Source organism: Mesitornis unicolor, unplaced genomic scaffold (genome assembly GCF_000695765.1).
Source record: "Mesitornis unicolor isolate BGI_N332 unplaced genomic scaffold, ASM69576v1 scaffold2338, whole genome shotgun sequence".
In the NCBI taxonomy this organism is placed as follows: Eukaryota; Metazoa; Chordata; class Aves; order Mesitornithiformes; family Mesitornithidae; genus Mesitornis; species Mesitornis unicolor.
The window spans coordinates 1-22,960 of record NW_010202346.1 but is presented as its reverse complement, the minus strand read 5'-3'; positions in this window follow the sequence as shown (position 1 = coordinate 22,960).

The window sequence follows — 22,960 nt, the reverse complement described above, 5'->3', positions numbered from 1 at the left end:
GGGAAAGAGGGAGAGGGGGTTAAAACACCTTTAATCCACTGGAGAAACCTGTGATGACAACATTAGAGAAAGGCCCTTTCAAAAATAAGCAGAGAAAGCTCTCCTTTTTATTTCTAAGGAAAAGTAAAGCTCTTGTATCAAAGACCAGCAGATCCCCAGCTCCCTGAAAAGCAGCCCCGTTCTGTCAATAGCCACCACGAGTGCCTCGAGAGACAGCGAGAACCACAGGGAGGTACCTCTGGACTGCACTTTACCTAATGGTTCTCATTTGACTTCTCAGAGGGGCTGGCAGATGAAGGCCAACAACTTTTCACTGCCCTGGAGAGAAATGCAGAGCTGAACTCCCAAGACTGATGAAGCTATGGATTGTGGGTACAAAGAAAAATAAAACTTGAAAAACTTCTTGGTTTGCCAGTGAGGTCCAGAGCTTAGAGCAGGGACGAATGATCAGGAGACACTGGTTTTTATTATTTATATTCTGGTGACATTCAGAGGACAACTGCTCTGGGTACCCCCATAGGTTAATGAGATCTTCAAACCTCAAAACTTTGATCCGAGGAACAGCAAGAGCACACCTTACACAATGGTTTTCAGACTGCTAGTGGCAAGTAGTTCTACAACCTATTTATTAGTAGCAGTTCATTTAACTTCAAGAAAGAAAAGTGGAATATAACATATTTACACCCTTTTCTCCTATCCCATGGATTAAGCATTGCCCCTGTGCAACTCTTGTAAACTACGTAAACAATGAAAATGTTTTTAATGCAGATATACTTAACTCACTCTGGAGACAAAATCTACAGCCACAACATGTAATTATCTTGAAAGAAAATACATCTTCTTTCCAACTTCTTTTTTGTTTTAAATTAGCAGAGTATCTGGAGCTACAGATAAATATATTTACTAATGGAAAGCAGATCTGTTAAAAAATACTGCTATTTTCCCCCCAGCAGATAAGTACAAAAGAACTTCAATTATGGAAACAGGAATCCATGGTCTTTCATTATGTCTGGAGAGCACTTCATCTCTGCCACACTTCATATAAATCCACTAAACAACATTATACATTTCAAATAATAACATTTTATATGCTCACCGATTTCTTTAATTTATTCTAGAACATATATTTTTATGAACTCCTTTTCAAGGAGAAAAAGGAACAAAGTACTCAGCCAATATTTATCAATAAATTACGCAAGGACAAACAACAAGACCTCTGTCTACACCACCACACCACGACAAGTGCTGCTCTATCTAAAGCTGCTGCTATGTGGAAAAACTACACCAATGTATATTAGCATATTTCCATACAAATAAAAGCATAAGCACCCAAACAACTGGTAAATCACTATTTCCAGAATAAGTACACTCAGAAGTCTAATGCCAATAATTCACTTGGAACATCCAAACTCAGATTTCATGGATAAAACCAAAGGTCTGAAATGCTCTGCTCACTCATTTATTAAAGCAGAGGGTAAAAACCACAATAAATCTACCTGCAAAGTGTCCCTGTCACCCAGAAACACATTTCAGTCTAGATCATCAAGCAGATCAGATTTTTTTAAAGCTGTTAACTGCAAAACAATTTCAGATCAACTCTGAGCAGTACTTTAAGAGAGTCAAAACAATACCGTATTTGTAATTGTGATGAGAAATTCTTGTAACTTCATCTTTGCTTTGGAGTGAGGAAGATGATGAAAAACAAGGCCAAGGGTTGGATTCATCTACTCTTGAAAGTCTAAAAGCCAAAGCTTATTATTTAAGGTACCTTTATAGATCACTAAAAGGGAAACAAAGCACCATCCTTCCACTACCATGCATGCCATGCTCAGAAGTACATCTGAAATAGGCGGAGTAAACCTCTTTCTGAAGGTCCCTTGCTCTTGCCACTGACAACTCAGGGGGACCTAGACAGATAGTTTTGATCAGATGTCCAGTTTAGGTGTATGTTCAGCCTTTAATGTATGAACACAAGAGGGAAGTGTAGTTAGTGAGTTTCAAGTATTAAGATAAAACAGAAAATACGTAATTCTTCAAAGAAAAAAGAAAAAAACACCACAACCAAATGCTAGAGGAATGGCCAAACCACAGGCTCAGTTATATCAGTGTCCAAAAACACCTGAAAGAAAATATTCTGCAACAAACAGATCATCTGTCTGTCAGGGTGTAGGCTGAGGAGTTACTGTGTAGTGTGTAGGTACCTTGAACACCTAGAATGGCACATCAAAAACAGCGCAAAGAAGAAAGTAACTTCTTACATGAAAAAGCCTTCAAACGTGTCTTCACAACTGTGGGAGAACAGAGCCAAGCTCATGGAGCTGACTGCTCTAAAAGGATGTCATCAAAAAATATCCATTTCCAAGATATGGGGACAAAGAAAAAAGATAAATCAGGAGATCCACGCACATTCACACATGTGAAGGCTCAACTGAAAGGGAGGAAAGCTTCAGGTCCTTCACATCAGAAAAGTTTCCATTATGCAACGGTGAAGGCGTGATGGACCTGCACATACATCAGTGTGTAAGACACCTGATTTACCTTCCCACTTCAGAGTCTGCCACGCCGAAGAGACACCAGCCACTGCGTGACCCACTGCAGCGTTCACAGGAGCCTCCTGGCACAACAAAATTAGAGTTCTGCAGGTGGACAAACCAGAAGGGTTGGGTCTCTTTCAAGCCACATAGCAAATACAGCAAAGAGGGCAGCTCCAAGGCCAACAGCACCGTGGAGCACCCAGAACCTGAGCTGCCTCGGTGGGAGCAGCCAAAAGCACCTCACACGGTCTGAGTGTGCCAACAGTGACACCAGGACAGTACAGGAAGGCTTCATGGACAGCGCTGACAAAGTGACCCCACTGCAGGCAACTGGGTGCTGGAAGCTGTATCGAAGGTGGGTGGTTGAGCAGAAATAGATCATCAGGTTGTGGCTGTAAAAACTCTGCTCACAAGCGGAGCAGCTCCTTGCTGCAAGATCTTCTGGGGAGGTGATGGAATGGATCTGAGCTGCCTCTCAAATTGCTTCCATCTCTACTCTTCTGCAAGCATCTAAAAGGATTAGATATTTGATGATATTTTTACATGTATAAATAAAAAGCTAGTCAGAAAAATAGAAACATGTTATCTCAAAAAAATGAGGGCAAATCTGGGAAGGCAGAGCCAGAAGAAAAACCTGATGGAACAGTCTGCTGCTTCTCTGACTAAGCACCTGAGAAGTGACCTGTCTGTGCGTGCTTTGGGAGGAAAACAAGAGAGACAGAGGAAAAGGACACCCATAGACTGGGATCTCAGATGGAAATACTGTGGTAGAGAGGCATTAAAAAAAAAAAAAAAGAAGAGTGTGCATCAGACACAGACCTAATAAAAATAATTAAAAAAATAGAAGAGTAACCTGCAATTGTGTGAAGTTACATCAATACATATTTAGGGCAGCCCTCTGAAAGTAAATGAAGCTGTTCTGTTGTAGCATAAACGAGTGTAAAAGCCCAGCACTGCAGCAGCAGGTGCCAAGTTAGTTATATATATATTATTTTTGTTAAATAAAAAGGACGTGCTGGGTCAACAATCGTAAAGGTCACATTTCCAGGCTCATCTACACCCACATCCAGACAGATGTAACACTGATGTTCACAGAAGCGTTTCAGCAGCAGTGAACATCAGGAAACAAGCTGTTCTCTTTCTGAGACTGGACCTTCTGAGAGCGGACTTTCCTTCTGCCAACAGAAACAAAACAAGTGTTGCTTACTTTACCCAAAGTTGAAACATGAGCATAAGGGTACAATGTTCAGAAAGTGAAACAAGGTCAGGCCGAACGTTCATAAAAATCATCTATAACCATGAAGGTGGTGTTCTGAAAAAAAATTCTTTAAAAGTTGTTCCTTAGTGCCAAATTGAAATCACTTCGCTGCTAAAAAAATACACACAGTATTTAATTTCAGAGTTAGAAAGTTACCTAGAGTTCTGCCAAAGAACACAGAAATGCTATTAAAATAAGACCCAGCACAACACTCACAATCTTTAGTGGATTTTCTTCCAGTTCAATGACATCTATCAGCTCTTGTCTTACCACTGTCGTGCCTGGGGCACAGGCCTGATCCTGCCACTAATGCTCACGTACATCCTGGGGATCCCTGAGGATCCAGGGACAACGTCAGCGCTCAATGTAAAAGCAGCAGAATCAGTCCCTCGATTTCTGCCCAGAATTAATTTCACTGCTGAACACTTCAAGCTTGGACGTTACACTTTCCTCCAGAGCCACTTGTAGGTCATGCCCAGAACAGTCAGGGATCCTTTCGAAATAAAAGACAATCTGCAAATGTACATTAATAATATAAGGATAAAATACAGGGATGTATTCCCTATAAATCCCATGTTTATCTCAAACTTTGTTACAGAAATCTGTACAAAAAACAGCTACTGTGCACCTCACCAAGCAAAACACGAAAAGCAAAGCCAAACGCTGCACAAGGATACCTTGAAAGTGCACGTGAACCACAATCACCGTACGAATTACCAGACAGTGCAACACGCTGGGATGAACCCAGACTTCTCTTTTTAGGCAGAGAATTATTAAACCACAGCTCTTAAACACAAGCTTTAAATCTCGAGCCCCACCCCAGACCCACCACTTGAAATGCAGCTCTAACTCATCCCTGCCATCAATCTGTGACTTGCCGAGACACCCCCAGCAGCGCAGCGTTTTGGCCAGGTATCTCCACAGCCTGCACCACGCAGCTCCAGAGACGGCAATTCCTCTCCAAAAACCACAGCCGTGCGTCTTGCTGTGAAGCTTTGAAATACAACCAGACGCTGTGCATGACGAGACTTTTTAAGTCCATCTTACAAAAGCTCCTATTAACCACGCTATTTTCGGCCCCTTGAGCATCCCAGGCTATACCCCCCTCACCTGCACACACCACACACAGACAGGGCCAGGTTTAAATCTAAAACCTAATAAAGAAGTCAGCTTCACCAACTTCAACGCACTTTGAATCCCTGACTTTAACTTTAACGACCAGTTCCAGGTTTGCTGTTACATGCCAGGTACCACTGAGCATGCTCTCCATAAGGCTCTTTCATCCTTCAGTATATACTGCAATAAATGGGATTAAAGTTAGGTACCAGCATCTGACTAAACAAAACAGATTCTACTTTTATCAGTACAAATGTGACACATTTCCAACCACTAACCCATAGAACAACTGAGATGCCAATCACCCCCAAGTAAATATGGATCTAAGGCTAAATACAGAATTACAAACGTGCCCTCTCCCATTACCAGCATTGTATGCAGAGATTTTAAATGTTCTAAGAAAGCACATTTCAAAAACTTCTTTGAAAACTGTATTTTTCCATACCCATACCATACGGGAGTTAGATGCATCTCAGCAGAAAGGTTTTGATTGCAGTCGATTGCAAAGGGGATTTTCTGCCTAGCACGGAGACATTTAAGAGTAATCTAAATCATATCTCGTACTTCAGAACATGCCAATGAAAACATGAAGCCATCGTGTAACCAAAATTATTTCACAGAAACACCTATGCTAAAGATCTAGCTGCATAGTCAGTAATTGCTTTTACATCTTAACTACAAAACAGAGCTCACTCTCAGAGAACAGCAAAAATAAAGCATTTTCATTGTTCCTGCTAACTCTGTTAATGCTGTTTTACTTGTATTCCACTGCCAGATACTTTAAACAGACCCCACATCAGAAAGATCCACTGCACAGAGAGGATAAGCTGAAAAGCAAAAAACATTCATTTCCATGCTCTTAACAGAATTACCATAACAAATAAATCAGGAAATGTAACAAATCCCACCTTTAAGGACGACTCTTACAAAGACGCTATTTCTTTCCTGCGAACAAAACCTTCTTCGAGAGGAATTTTATCCGCATATAAGAAGTGTCAGAAACCTCTGGGAAGAAATGTAGCAGCATTGGTATTCTGCTCAGAAAATGTCATCACAGATCTGTTTACCTTAACTGTGGACCATGATTCAGCCGGTGACAACCGTCTTGCATACTGATCAATTTATTTGCAGCAAAATTACTAACATTTTCTACTTTAACCATTTAGGTTCTGGAAACAGCTACTGAGATAGAGAGGGATTTTATGAATAACATAGAAATCCTTCTTAATTTAAAAATCTCCCCTCCACCAAGATTCCCTGTACTCTGGGGGGAGAGGAAGGGGGAAAGGTGTTCCCCCCAGAATCCTGAAGGAAAATTGGGGCATTCTGTAAACAGTTACTGGAGAAATGCTTCCTTTTTTGAAATTAAAATCAGAGCTTTATCATCCGCCCGCATCACAGGTGAATGTTAAGTATACATGAAGCAGGGGGAGATTATCATTTTGGGGAGACTGACTGTTCAGCAGAGACACTGATCAACCATTTAAGACCTTTGGTGATCTGGAGGCTTAACTTAAGCCTAACTGGTGGTCCAGGGGCCAGATCCCGTTATCTTGCCCACTGCCTTTTCTGCTGTGACTCCAGAGGAGATGCCAAAGTTACTGCCATGTCACAAACCCAGGAGATATCTACCGTATGCCCCATCAGTAGACTGGGAGAGCAGGTTTTGAAGCCAAAGAGGCAAAATCCTCTACGGTGCCTCCACACTTCACCGTTGTGCCCACACAACCCCTCTGTGGGGTCCTGGAATCTCAGCACGAACCATCCTTTTTTCGCATGCCCTATAGTTAGTTCAACAACACCCCAGGGATGTGCAAAAGAAGGTGGGATGCAGACAGAATTAGAAGTAGACCTTGACAAACAGAGTTTTGGTCTATTTTAGGGGAATCCTTGCTTTCAGTGCTCAGCTTGATGGGCAAAGTGACAGAGATTCCTGCAGGATGAGCAGCCAACACTGAAAATGGGGTCCTCTGAAGCATCCAAAACTGGGCATGCAGAAAGCATGGCACCCAAAAACCCAGTGGTGGAAATGTCAGTCTTATGATTTATAACATCAAAAATCATTTCGTACAGTATTCCTAAGTGATTTTGAATGCTACTCTGACAATGCTGCTTATTTTTAGTTCCAATTTTCATGTTAATCACCTTGTTCATTCCAGTCATGTCTGGTAATTCCATTCACCCAGATCTACCCCTTGGTTTCCACAGACATCAGGGCATCAGAAAAGGACGTGGACCACATTCATGCCCACTGTCTATGCCTTCTCTGCCTGAATGACCAACAACCCAGGTACGACTGAATAAACTCAGAATGGCCTTTAGCATGATGCAGAAGACCTGGAGTCACCTCTGCACCGACTGTTATAGACTGTTATAGATTGTTATAGACTAAAAATTCAATCTGAAGCCCAGGCAGAAGAGGCTCGTAACCACCTAAGGTTAGGCTGGGAAGAAGGGAACGAGTAGCTGCTGCTTCATTCCTCCTGTCTTCCTGATAAATGGCATGGCACCAATTCACCTTCTCACAAATGCCAATGTATTTTTCCACTTCTCATTCATAATTCCTTGTTATCTCTTCTCGACCTATTCAGCCTCTGGCTTTGATGAACTATTTCTCGTACTCCCTTCTAATAAGCCAATACATCTGACTGCTGACAAGTCCTGCCAAACTATGACTATTCCCCTCGAGAAAAGGAGGTTGCTGGAATTCAAAATAAGGAGGAAAGATTAAAAAAAAAATGAGGCATTAATGGCTCTTGTCCTGAAAGCATGTCTCCGGTCCTGGAAAATAATAACCGCCCCAAGAATTAAAACCAGGCCTGTATCTGCACTGTAGAATGAATCTGAAGGCTGCCTCCTGAACCTAAGCACCTGGCATGCCTCTAAAATTTGATAAATCCTTCTCACTGCAGAAATGGGGGCTTTAACTCAAGCAGAAGAGTGCTTAGGTCTCCACCAGGTTACAATGGACAGGCACGTAAGAAGAAAAGCACTCCTCACATCTGAAGCCTGCAAGTACACCAAAAAGTGGGCTAGAAGCAAATGCAAGGACCTGGAGCAGCCTTGCATGGAGAACACAACCTGAGCCTCCAGCACTTGGCAAATTGGGTATAAACAGTCACGAGTGGGAAAATGCACACACAGATGGGGCAGGGAACTAGGGCAGCTACTGTAAGAGGCCAGTTTGCAGAGAGGAGGAAAATCTGGCTCCAAAAGGCAGTTTCAGGATTGATGGAGCCTTTACTAAAGGAAGAGAGGCAGGTCCTTAGCGCACGTGAAGGGTCACTGCGAAACTGCAGTCAACAGCAGCAGGATCGTTTATGCTGTCTGAATGTGACCCTGCCTGGTCTGGGGCCATGATATACATCATCACACACTGATACAACATAATTCTTCCCTTAACTGTTTTCTGCCTCAATTTGCCCTGGTTTTATTGATATTATGTTGGCTGATATTAGTGACACATGGCAAAAGCACTAAATAAATGACAAAAAAATTAGGCTCACCAAATTATGCATCATTTTCATTTGAAATGAACGGTGATCTTCCCCCCTCCTGTGACATTTCGTATTTGCCAAAAATAACTGCATCATTATAAGTTGTGTGCAAGAAACAGAAGGTAACATTCAAAGTTATTTTCCATAATTTTTACTTAGCATCAGAACTAGCAAATACCATATATGACTGCTCTGTTATGCCCAAGTAGCCAAAGCTAACCCATTAACGAACTCACAAAAACTGTAAAGCACACGCCCAGCCTGGGCAAACAAACACGATGAAAAAATAATAACGTGTAATGACTTTCCTTCAAGTTTCTGAGAGACAGATCACGCTCAGTCCATTAACTCTTCATTTAACAAGTCTGTTTCATTTAGCTTGTTTAGGTTGGCATTCAATTAGAAATTCATGTACAGGACATTTATTTCCCTTTTTGAAACAGAACACTTGCTGTATTTCATCCAGTAAAACACCAGGCGGTAAAGTGGAAGCTGTGAAACAAGCTAAAGCTACACTAAAGCCAGGCACCATAACACTGAATTAGGCAAAACACCTGCACACGGCCCTGCCTCACAAGAAGCTCACCAATGGTTTGTTAAAAGGGCTTGGTGAGATTTGTGGCTTAGTAGAAAGGCAAAGAGCCAACTGGGTAACTCTCAATTTTTTCCAGTGGAAGTTAAAAAAGCAACGCACAACATCATAGCATCAGCTTTACTGTGATTCCAGTTATGGCCAGGTTCTGCCACATCTTGCTAAGACTTGCCAAGACAGGACTTCTGTCTGCGCAGAAATAAAACCCCTCTCATCCAACCACTCCTCACCTCCTGCCTTGCTCAATGTCATGGCCTTTGCTGGCCATGCTCATGACCACCTGTATAACCCAGAACAGCTACACCAAGATTCCTTCTCCCACTGCGTTGCTTGTCCCCTCTTGGGAGCCACCCCAAGCCTGTCTGCTCCTCAAGGGCCATGTGAAGCTGTTTCAGCTACCCACTGTCCCACAGCTGTCAACTGTCCCACAATTTGCCCCTTTTCCCACTTTTCTCATCTTCCCGCACCCTCACTACCTTCACCAAGCCCTTCGGACCAGTCACGACTATCTCTGGATGCCTCATACTCCCTGCAATGGTAAGCTGTGGATGCTACAAGTTTACATGGGTTTTAGTAGAGCCTGCCCACAATTGTGAGAAAGAAACCCACTGAGTGCTGCAAAAGACAGATGTCCTGCCTGGCTCACGAAGGCTCTGAGTCACACATGGCTGGAGGGTGGGAAGGTACCCAGGGGAAGCACCACACGTGTGCTCTGATTTTATCTTCCTTCAAGCACCTGCTTTTGGCCAGTGCTGGGCTTGGAGAAAATCCCTCTTTTGGGACAGGACAGCCAGTTTTTGCATCACGAGCAGGGGGCACAACATTTCTCAAGTGTGCTTCTTCCACAAAGGTAAGAAATCAGCCGACCACCACTATTAATTTATTTTATTAACAATCAAATCAAGCATTTTCCATAGCATGCCCTTGCTCTGCATCACTGATTACTAGTTTTATATAATCATTGCTGTTTGTCCTTCCCCAAACTCCACATCTTGTTTCATTTCCCTGTCCTACAAGAAACAGATGTCTACTTGTCAAAAGATGCTTACAAGCTAATGCCCTTTTATAAATTCCTACACAATTGTTTTATAATAACTAACTACTAACAGTGAGTGCAGATAAACTATGGAGCCGTTACTATGTCATCGTTTGAGACTTCATTTTTATTCATTCATCTTCAAATAATTTATTTTAAAATAATATTTCTATTATCTTCTATCAAGAAGTCTGGCTTTTTACTGTCCTATTTAGCAATATTTTTTTCAGGCAATAGAAGCTGGTTTTGATTTCAAGGAAGTATCAGGGCTTGATTGCAAGTCTACTTTGTTCATGTACAAGGTCAACTGTCAATTTGCAGAAACTGCTTAAAACTGCTATTAAAATACACAATGGTATACAAAAGAAAAAACCCCACCAAGATCAGTAACGTGATTCTCCAAAGTTCAAAATGTAATGAGATAACAGTGCTCTAAACTCCTATCAACTACATAAAACATACTGAATAGATGTAAATACACAATGAAATAAAGGTAATGGCCAATAAATCTGTCTTCAGTGGTGACCAAAACTGATCTTAACAACACAGCCCAGGGGCAGCCTGGCTCTCCTAGGAATCCAAAGCCTTCTCCCAACTATTTTACTTTTCCTCTCTATCCAGAAATGCACAGAATTCACATGAAAGCCCCTTTATGTGACTTGAGAGCCAACAGCACTTGACTCTTGTCTGTATTTTCTGTTAACTACGACAGAAGACAGCTATCGGGTTTCATGAGCATGCAAGGCATTAATTTATGACTGTAATATATGATATTTCTTAATGAGCAGAGATGTTTTTGTGAATTAATTCATTCCTGGTCCCCACTTGTAATTGTTTCATATAAATCTTCTTATAATCCACTTTCATGGAAGTGGACAACTGTCTAAGTTTGCAGATGTAAGTATTTATACTAAATATAAAAATGTGAAAATCAAAGGAGCCAGACAAGTGGTATCTTGCACCCGACTCCAACTACAACACAGCATGGGCCAATCACCAGGAGAAATCATCCGTGGTAGTCATCTCACTGAGCCACATCATGGCAGGATTGGCAAGGAAGACCAGTAAAGGTCCACACAAAGTATTTCTGAGGAACTGGTGACTGTCAAACCACACCAGACTGAACTGACCACTACTCTGTGGTGGCAGCCCCCGAGCTGCCCTGCAGGCCAAGCTGGGGCCAAAGACCTGAGGCCTTCACGATGCACCCACATGTACAGAGACATTCATTCCCCACCAGCTGCAGAAGGCTCCAGAACAACATAGGCCAACTACAAAGACTCAAAATTTAGACCATTCTGATTAAAGTTATTCATTGAAAATTACTTACTCATGTCCTTCAAATGCCTTTACTATTTATTACAAAGATTTTTTGAGTGTGCCTCAGAAGAGTATGTCAATGCTAAATTTCATTCAGAACAGCAACTTGCACTACCAAATACTTAATTATCAGTATATTTACAGTGTCCTTGGGCACTGTTGGGTAATCAGAATGCTATTGTTTTCATTAAACAGTATTTTATTGATAGCACTAATGACTTCAGTTCTGCTTGATCAACAAGCAAATGATGCTTATTTGATGTTATGATAATTAATTGGCCTTTCAGGTGTTTCCGCATCCCAATTTATTATCAAGGATATGAGTATTTATGTGAAACACCCTAAAAAGAGTATCACTGTGCATCACCAAGCATGTTCTAAAAATAGGGTGTGGTTTAGTACTTGTCCTTTTCCTCTCAATCTCTAATGCCATGCACTCTAAAATCTGCATGCGGAAAAAGATATAATAAATTAACTCAATTTCAGAAACCCAGCCTGAGCCTTGCATATTAAATATTCAGTTTATTTTATCCCTTACTGTACTTCCAGTAAGTCAAAGGTGATTTTCTGATTAACATTTCTTCTATTTTCTTATCTTCAGAGATGGGAGAAAACAGCTAACCTCGCTTTTCCATAGCGCCGACAAGGATCAAAACCTGCACGTGACTCAGATGAGGTGTACAAGTGAACTGACTGCTTGTGCAATCTATCACTGAGCCATTCTTTTTCCACACTCCAGGCTGTTTATGAAGCACTACAGCCCAGCCTTCAGACCGTGGAAAAGGGCTGTGGATGAGAAAATTCCAGATTCAAACCAAACTGGACCTTGAAAAGCCACCTGAAGAGCACATGAATATTCCCCCAACATTCACTGGCACCCGTCAGTCAGAGATGTGGATGTGTTCAGCTCAACCTCCCACTGACGACAACCTTCAGAACATCTCCTGATGTCTCAACCGCCCTGACATATCGACCCAGACCAGCGCCTACCCTCGTCTTTGTAGAGGAGTTTCCCAAAACCTGATTTTTTCTGAAAGCAAATAAAAAAGTTACAAATAAAGGTCTCAGAGATTTTTTTTTACCTTTCACTTCCCCAAGATCATTAATTACACTTTCGAGAACATTCTGCCTTTTAGGTAATTTCACATATTGTATCTTCCATGTCTGCAAATAACAAAATTAATAAAAGCCCAGAGGCTTTTGGAAGCTCAAAGGTAGCTGCATCTGCATTTGCAACACTTTCTAGAGTTTTTGTTTCCCACAGTTGCCTCAAAGGGAACACTCCAACATCATGGCACAAGGGAAACCTTCACAGGCATACAGCAAATACAAAGTACTGCTACGCTCTGACGCAGAAGATTCCTCAGTGTTACTTTAGGTTTACTACACACCCAAGAATTTGTCAGGAATTCTGGAAAACATTTTTCTGCTTAACTTGTTCACAGAGCTACTTCCTAAAAAGCTTTTATAACACTGAGTCTTATACTTTGCTTTTTTAAATTACCAATTTTAAAATAAGAGAGAAAAGAATGCTTCCAGGTAAGCTTTAAGAAATTACCAACTGTTATGGCCATGCTCTTACTGCTTTTTCAGAGTTACAAAATAAAGAAATAAAATAAAGAATTCATGGGCTGTTCTACCAGTGAACTATTAAACAAATGAAAACTTACCACAACACAACATAGTTTTTTCATGCCCCCACATTCATATTAAACATGATCCGACACCCATTACAAGCCACTTGTTCCCAAAAGCATACAGACACTTCTGTGGATACATCAAACACAGAAGTGGAGAGCGGTACTGAAAAAACCTCACTACAAACAAACTGGATGTTTGTCAAAAAACAAGCTGAGTATTTGTCTGTAAATATTGACCAAACTAAGGTTTTTGCTTCGATATTTGCTGACTGAGGAGCAGCACAGACAAGTACAAAGGACATATAAAATCAGTCTGAAAGCCAAACTTGGCAATCAGGTTCCAGCTACTACAGGGACTTCACGCAACAAAGCAAACAACCAGCGGCAGCCAAATGTCCTCACCAAGAAATCACTACAAATATTTCACCGTTACATTTCAATATTAGAAAGAATTGTGGTTTGATCCCTGAAAATGTATTTACTTCCAGTGACAGCTCACTGGCTTGATTTAAAGAGCAGTCTGAGTTAACACACTAAGCAAATACCCCGTATAACGCATTTTCCTACTTTTTAAATTTGTCTCTCAAACAGACAACAAACACTGGAAAACGATCTCAGAATTTTCACTCAGTGTAACTGTATTTTTCATATATCATTTATTTTGTGTATGAAGCAAAGAATATTTTGCTCACAATCTTAATTCAAACTGTAACTGGCTGAGAATAAACTAATGTGTTTTCAAAGGCAAAGTACGTGACAAAAGCAACTGAAAGTCAAGACAGCAAAAAATCAGTTGTAAAGCTTTTATTACAACTTTAAACCGAGGTGGATTGTTAGTAGTTCAGCACTGAAATAGCTATCCATCGATGCTCATGTGTATATTTTGCCAAGACACTTAAAAAGCACATTATCTCAAGATCATACCTACTGTAAAAAGAAAATACAAACTACATAGTTATTCATGTGCCTGGACTAAATACTATATCTGCTGCTTCTAAGGAGAAAGAAGTTGTATATTGTGGGGTTTTTTATCTCCTATTCTTCCCAAAGGGATAAAAAAACTTTGCTAATCCAACATAAATGTGGTTGCAATAACAGTCTGCCACTAAAACATTATCAATTAGTAAATCATAATAAAAAAAATACTCTTGCTCCAGGATAGGCACTCACTCTCCTACAAATACGTCATTTTATTACAGACAAACATGAAAAAAGCATCCCAGAATACACAGTCTCATAAGCAGGACATGTGAACTAGAGGTAAGGGAAATGAAAACAAAAATCAGATGGCTTGGGATATCACTTGTCAGAGACTAAGTAGGAAGCCTGTAGTAAATCTGAACCCTGTGCAGTGCCTGTACCACAAGACCATCTTCTTCCCCTGGTCAGTCCTCAGACACGAGATAGCCAGCGATAAAAGTGAAAAATGCAGGCAGCTTGAAACAGCCAAGAATTGCCCTGCACAGCGAGAATTTATTGGTCTTTGAAATTCTTACTCATAATTACCACAGTCATTTTAAATTTAGCAGTGATGGAAGAACATTTTGTCCTTTAGACCATCTTGAAAAACCAATACCAACAAAGGGGTTTAGGCGCAGACACAATGAGCTGTGGAGCTGAACTCGGATACAACGTTATTAATGCCCTCACATAACACTCAAAGAGATGGAGCCACGACTCTGCATACCCTGAAACATTTACCACATGCATGCCCTTCCTCGAGCAAAGCGAGGACTGGCGTGCTGCCTGTGTCTTACCCAGTTCTGCCAAGGGCACATCATCAGTACATGAGGCAGAACCAAACCCTTAATGTCATATCAACCTTTTCATCAAAGTAGTCAGATACTCCTTTAGAGAAGGAATAAAAAGGCATGTGCCAGCTATGAGACTAATGAATAGTTTTCCTTAAGCAAAACATAATTCAGCATGAACTTCACGTTAATGTTCTTTCCACCCACGCACACATTTCCAACTGATTCTACTCAACCAAAATGCCAGCAAGTAAAACCACCCATCTTTTAATTAATCTATTGTACCCCAGCACTAAGATCTTGTTTTACAGTGCCATCCTACAGCTGCCTAACCTCAAACATCACTTACATATTTACATGGCCTCCGTTTTCAAAAGATGCATGAAAGTCTGGAGGGAAAAGCACAAGTAACAAAAGGGAAAACTTTGGAGAGCAAACGATACTCAGATTGGCAGCTTTCACTAAAATGATAAAAAACTGTAATAAGCCTCAGTCCCATTTACAGTTCAGAATCAAAGGACTGAAGAGGCAGGAGGAGGACATCATGAAAAAAAAACCCAACAAGGTAAGATTAAGTCCTGAGTCAGGAAACAATTTGAAAATGTTGACTTGTTTGAAGAGTGAAAGAGTATCAAGATAGATTTAACCAAAAGACCACTACATCTCAGAAAGGCACAGGTTCATTTGTTGTAACAGGAAGACATCACAGAGAACAGCAAGTCCAGAAACACTCGACTTCATTTAGAAGAAATACAACCAACAGCTGCGATCATACAAGAACCAAGTCTCAAGCTTGAAGAAACTACAGAGAGCCCCAAAGAGTTGTATAAAACTAAGTACTTCACAATGCCCATCAGCAACAAATGAGGAAGAAAATTCTCTATTGCTGTCTTATTCTGTAAGTATCCATAATGGAAATTTTTACATTATTCTAAAATGTCTGTGATGGGCTGTTTTTTGATAGTGGTTCCATGGAGCACAAGTTTTGTTCTTAGTGAGACTCCAGTCCAGCTTCACCTACGTAACAAAGAACAACCTTAAATCAGAGATGCCAAGAGCTGCGAGCAGAGAATCTACAGACGTATTACACATTTTTAAAGGACTTGTGTAGAAACTGCACAATTTGGATTCTTCAGGCCTCAATACGTGGCACTTGGGAAAGAATTTTACGTTCATTTAAGACATTCTTAATTCCAGCAGCCCACTGTCCCCTTTGCTGGAGATCACTAGCACGATGAGAGAGCCAGGAGAACAGAGCATGCCCTCATCACCTCAACTGCTCGTGGTTCTCACTCAGAGATGCAGCTCAAACCCGTTCCCACTGGTGTTTAACCTACAGCTGAAGTGGAGCACAGCCTCTTGTGCCCTTTCAGCACTACGGATGGTGACCTCCAAAACAGGCAGGAGGTCCCGGCCACCACAGAAGGCATCGGTCCCCTCCTGCCGTGCTGACACCTCTTCCATCTAAACCATGCTTCAGTCAGTGAAGGTCTGAATACCCTCAAAGTTATTTCCACAGAAACTTTGCTCTGATGTCTACAAGAAAAGAGCTGACAAATAATTATTAGGACTTTAGTCTACCTTTTAAATGTGCCCGTGCATCCAGAAAGTATTCTTATTTCCCAGTCCTCATAAAAGAGTTGGAAAACGCTCCTGTTTTTTTCTCAGTGATGGTTCATTTACTTTAATTTCAGCCATGAAAATGCATACCTCAAATATTCACTGGTAAGCAAAAATACAACGCAGCTAAAACACAACTGCTGTTCCCACAAACCCAATTGCACAGCAAATCAAACTTTTTTTCTTTTTACATAAACCAGAAAAATTGCCTGTTTTACATGAAAATACCAACAAAACAAATGAGCAGAAAAACATTTATCCCAGAAACACTGAAACCTTTATATAGCTCCAATAATTTGCCATTGTATTCCGAAGGCCACTGAAAATCTCACAAAAATAAAGGGAAGTTTTCATTATACAGCCCTGTTTTCTACTGGCCAAACCACGACTCAGTACAGAAAGTGCAGAGCCTTTTCAGGGTGACAGAGCTATAGCAGAAGGCCAGCCAATCTCTTAAAGATGCTTAAAAAGAATAACTAAATCAGAGGAAACCATTGGTGTCCCTATGTACCACGACATGAAGATGACTCACGGGAGTACTCATCAGGCTGACCTCTGTTTTCCCAATCTCTCCCTCAGCCCGCTGTTAAATGAGCTGCCTCTCAGTGGCTGGAACACAAGAATTTAGCACTTCAAAACCAAGCTTTTCTAGCTAACAGTACTTTAAGTCTTTAAAGTTGGGCTCAAAATTGAGCTAGCAACTTTGCCTGCTGGACATGAAGCAATGGAAATCCAGCTCATCGATAGCCATACTGGCTCTGCAGTATCAACAGCAATAACATTTTTTGTCCTAACAGACCAAAGATGACTCGGAGGGCAGTGACACACAGTAGCTAGTGCCATTTTATGGCTAATGTTGTGACTATAATCCACTTCCCACAGCTACCATTACAAACAGCACCTAACTGGCAGGGTTGACTTCTGCCATGTGACGAAGGTCACTGTGTGCTGGGTGGATTAAGCACTTTCCATGTGACAGAGGCTTCGCAAATTAAAACACGAGCCTCATACTGACATGCTGGTCAGCCACATAACTTTACCAGCCTGCCCCTCTTCAGGACATTACTGATTAACTGAGAGAGTCCTGCCAGATTCAGCCTGGTTGTACTCATGGCAGCAGTATCCGGAGACTGGGGATGCACTACGCAAAGCACCATCTAAACAGCAGAAGGCAATTTGCATTCTCAAATAATTAAACTGTAAATTAAATAAGATGGGAGGCTACTGACATGGTCTATTCATAAGAAGTTACTTTAATTCTCTCCACATTCAAAAAAACCCAGTTTTATCCCAAGTTTTAACAGGCCTTCCAGTTCAGTTTGATCTTCCATTCTGGTATTACACAGAATACTGTTTTAAAAATACATGCAGTGCAAGGGCATTTAACAGCACCCAGATGTCCACCTACCTTGACTAACAGAGAGAGCCAGCAGGAACGAGTCCCTAAAATGAGCTATTTGCATGAAATTGTGTTCTTCATTATTACTGGGAAAGTACTGGAGACCATTTTTCAAAATCAGGCCTGTATATTCCACAGAAAACAGGTTTTGCTTTTACCTCTGAGGAATACAAATATGCAGTGTTTTTGTTCTTTGCAGCTCAGTGATTTACTGGCATGCCTCTTCCCATAAAATATTTGCATATATCTGAGAGTCAAACTGTTCTGATACATTCTGTGTTTGCCAGGAAGTGAACGCTCCAGTTCAGTGTAACTGAGCATTTAAACAAGGACAGGCACCAGGACAAATGGCAGTGTAATTAACATACCAATGAAGAGCCAGTTGTTAATTACTATCCATTTCAGGCATTTTGTATGAGCAACTTACCTGAAAAGCCTTCCCATCTGCATGCTGGCAAAGCCAGTAATTAAACAATTCAACATCCCTTTTGCTTGATTAGAGAAAAAATTATAATTATTTTATATTATTCTATTTGTCACACGCAGTTGACATTTAGACGAGGAATAACTGCAGCAGCCCAAATCTAAGCATTTGAAATGAATGTTATGAGCTGCCCTTGAACAAAACAGCAACATAGATACATCTAGGGCAGATGCAAGCTAATAAAGGCTCCTAATTTGAGCCAACTGATTACACCTTACACTACCTGCTGCATGACATGGAAGGCAGCACAGTTCTTATAACAGAAAAAGTATCACTGTCCTATCAGGGGGACTTCAGATGCTACCTATAGAGTGGAATCTGAATTTATAAGCTATGGAAAGAGTTGGGAGTAGCACCACTACAATGCCAGGATTCATTTTATGTTCATTTTTCATTTAAACAACAGTAACTGAGAAGTCAACACAGATTAGCATAGCACCACTGTTAAAATACAGGGGTTACGGGAGATGCAAGAAAGGTAGAGGCACGTAAGTGGAAAACAGGATTGAAACTGCAGGGCAGAAATACTAAAGATAGGCAAAACAGAAATAAGAGCTGAGAAAAAAAGAGAGGAAGCAGAAAGTTTAGAAACATTCATCAATATGTAGAGTATCCAAAACAAAGGATTTCTCTTTCTCCCTGTGCAGATGGCTCTGCCCAAGGAAGACTTTGTGTGCCTTGGGCACAAAAAAGGGAAGTTACATCTATCTTGAAAACAGCTTCTAATTCATTACCCATTGCAAGACTACAGCCATTAATCCACAAGAAACAATAAAACCAAGATCCATTTGAAATTTTGACCTTCCAGATTAAAGTTTGAAACAGCTCTTGTTAAAAAATTTGCGTTTTATGTTTGGTCCTGAAGTTTCAAACCATGTAAATTATGCATTTTAAAGGCCAGATTTTGCTATAATCCTGTAAAATTTTGCAACAAAGTAGTTCCTTCTGGAGTAGCCAAAAAGTGAGTCTTTCCTCCATATGGGTTTATTCAATCAAATAATTTTCATTTGGATTTTTATTTTAAACAATGGAAGATGACAAATGATTATTTTTTGAAGCTTTTTCTTTGCTAACAAGGTGCATCTATTTTATTTGGATTACAATCAGACGCCAACTAAAATGTACAAACGCAGCCTTATAATAAGACTAATAATATTTCCCTTTTCCTCATTTGACAGAATGATTGATACCAATGGGGTGGCAGGAAATGCGTTACATCTGAACAAAGGAAATACTGTTAGCAAGAAGTAAACTGTGCCACTTGTTTATACAGCAACACCCACCCAAGATTTCTGAAATTTCATAATTTTTGCCTGTATCATCCAGCAAATCTAACTTTTTGCACACATTATGCTACAGAACGGGTCAAGGAGCACCAATTATCTTTGCAGGTTTCTTTCCCACGTAACCTTTATGGAGCACACTCTTACAGTCAAGACACGAACGTAGCCTGGGTTGGTACCTGCACACTTCTGCACCCAAGGCAGCATCCCTGCGCCCCGCGGTGCTGGCGAGACAGCACAGCTCATCCAGAGCTGATTCATCCACCCCCAAATACCTGCTGGCCACCCACAGACACTTCGCTGTAAACAGACTGGAATATCCGCCGGAGATCTACAAAACCTGAGATCTCAAGTCCTGCGTCTTAAACTCAAGACCTCTCTTTCCCTTTCCTATTGCATATTTTAATAACACTGTGCTTTCTGCAGGTAGCACCGAATTAACACATTTTCCATTCTTACTTGTCACTTATGAAGCTGTAAGCCCCCCAAAATTACCCTAAATGACACACATATCTGATCTTCACAAGCCATTTAAGCATAATCTCTGAATACATCTTCATAATGACAGCCCCATTTCTGTCCTCTTAATAACAATAATCACTACATCAACAGTGTTATTTTGCCTTGACTGTTTTGAAAAGGCTATTTTTTTTCCTTTTCTACCTAATTTCTATAGCAATTCTTCTTACTCGAAAGAAAAATCAGCAACACCATCTAGCATTAAAGAAATCAGCAATATCAGTCCTGTTTTGCATTTTTATTAAGAAGCACAGGGAAACATTACTCTATTTGAAAAATATTTTGAACTAACCACAAGGTACATATGCAAATTTTAAATAAATATTCTGTGATAGAAAAGATATCCAGAAATGAAGTCTTTTGTATGTCCTATGTATTAGAAATATCAAAAAATCGTAGTTCTTCAATGGAAGTTACTGTTTGGTACACAATCCTGAAGGACAAAACATTACCACACAACAATTCAAGAGGCACTATAATCTCATACCACATTTTGACTGAATGAGGACCAATTCTGCAGTAAGAAAGACAGGAAAATACGAGAAGAAAAACATCTGCAAATTAAACTTCCCATTAGCTAATGAGTGCTGCCTTTCTGAGACCGCTGTGTTAACATTATCTTAGAAAGAAGACTACTTTTTTTTGCATCCCAGACACATCAGAGCCCATCATAAACTCCACCACTAGAACACTCTGTTTATTCCTCAGGACGCTGTTCAATTGATTTTAGTGTTCACTTGATAGTCTATACAGTAATGAAGGGCAAAGCTGCTATTGCTGTAGAAATAAAACACATCAACTTTTGGGCTTCGAGTTGAATGAACAATTTCAAAATCCAAACCACTGAATTACATAATTTCAGTATTTCAAAGCTAAGGAAAAGAATCTCCAGATTGCCAACTGCAGAAAGCAAATTCCTTTCGGGAATACGGAATGGGCAGCATCAAGCGAATTCATCCACGGCACTTAATATCCCAGTAACCTGAGTGCAAACGTAGGACTGGCTAACAGGCAATTTGGTTCTCAGAATGTCCAGCTGAAATGGGCAAAAGATTTCTCCCCACTTAACTCCCAAGTCAAACAAACTCATACAAACAAAACCAAAACCCAATGCACTTGCCTAAAACAAGAGCAGCAGCAGCAAGTAACAGGTTTTCTGTGATATGACATAAAAATGGCTGTTAACTCATTACAAACTGAAAGTAGAGAGAACTTATTTAGTCACCTTTCTCCAAGGTTCAACCCCAGTTTTCTTCTATCTTGGATTAGCCATAGGCTAAACGTACCCCACATCAGCTACTGTGGCTGTAACAGCACTGACTTCAGCCACAGCCACTCTCTTCTCTCATGGCCCATTCACCACCTCTCTCCATCACACACATCTCTTGTAGATGCCCTTCTGGGGACATGTTGTTCTCCATTTGGGCTCTCCGCTTAAAAAGAAATCACTGAAGGAGCTTTAGGGTTTATGTGAACAACTCAGTTACTATTTTTTTTCAATTAAATATAAGAACACAATTCTAAGAATACACAGAACATTAAAACCGGCCAAGAATGATGAGATGGCTGAGAGATCTGCCCTCTGGTGCAACTCTAGAAAAACCATGAACTGTCACCACTTCTTCTGACCCGACTTAGGAGTTTGTGGCTTTTGGCAATACATCTGTGGGTACTGCCCACGGCGGCCTGTCCCTCTAGGGATACTTCATGAAGGAGAACTGAACAGACACAACCAGTTCATTTCACATCACCTGATCACGGCAGAAAGTCACCACTCTGGGACAACACATCAGAACTCATCACCTAAGACCAAGCAATGTCTCAGGAAAATAAAACTATGAATTCACTACGTTTTATGCTTTCATTCCAACTTGGTCAATACAAGATTCACCACATCATGTACTGCACTGAAGCAAGATATGACCCCAAAGTAGCAACAGTTATGGGCAAGTTTCCCTTCCAAAAATACACATATTTAAAACAGACATGACACTAAGCTACTTTGCTGCAAGCAGTAATTTATGAAATGCTTGTTACACCTCCACAATTTTTTTGTTCTTAACAGGAAATAAATTAACTCTGATGCTTTGTGCCAATGCAGATGAGCTTCCCACACACCTGTATTGTGTTTCACACTTCAGTTAGTCATCCAGATTACAACAAATGAACAAAGTACTTTAACCAGATCCCATTCCTAAGGTTAAGCATGTGGGAAGAGGAAGAAAGAATCTCTCACAGAGCCCCCCAGTTTTGTCAGTGCAACGTCTAGCTGGAAGTACGGACAAACACCTTCCCCAAAAAGAAATACTGTGTCAGGTCTAACACAGCTCAGGAAGCCCACAGAGGTGGCCATACCCCCACAACTTGGATCCTGACACTGCAATTCCCGTGAGCCATAGCCAGGACAGGCTGCAAACTGCTCCCACTCCCATGAACTTCCGTAACTCAAACTCTCCATTAAAAAAAAAAGGATCGGTGGGAAAATGGATAAATCTGCATCAAACACGAGAAAGAAGATGATGCTGCAGAGCAATGCATGGCTCTGCACCAGGAGATCCCGCACCGAGAGACTTGCACATTCAGAATTACAGAACACCCAGCTTTTCTGTCTGCACTAATCCCCATTCCACTATCTAGAATATGACTAAAATCACATGTATTTGTATTGTGGTAGCTGCAAGTTAATGTCCTGCCTGAATTATCAACTGTTATTAGAACCCCAGACAATTGCTTAATAAAAATTTAATCATATTGTAATTTCTAATCATCATTAAAGATGCTTAACAAGTTAATCTCTCTATTGCCCTCCTCTAACATTGCAGATCAGAAAGTCAACTGGCATAAGGCAGCACAGCTTCACCAATACTAATAGGGCTACTTCGACATTACTCCAGCTGAGAATCTGGCCTCA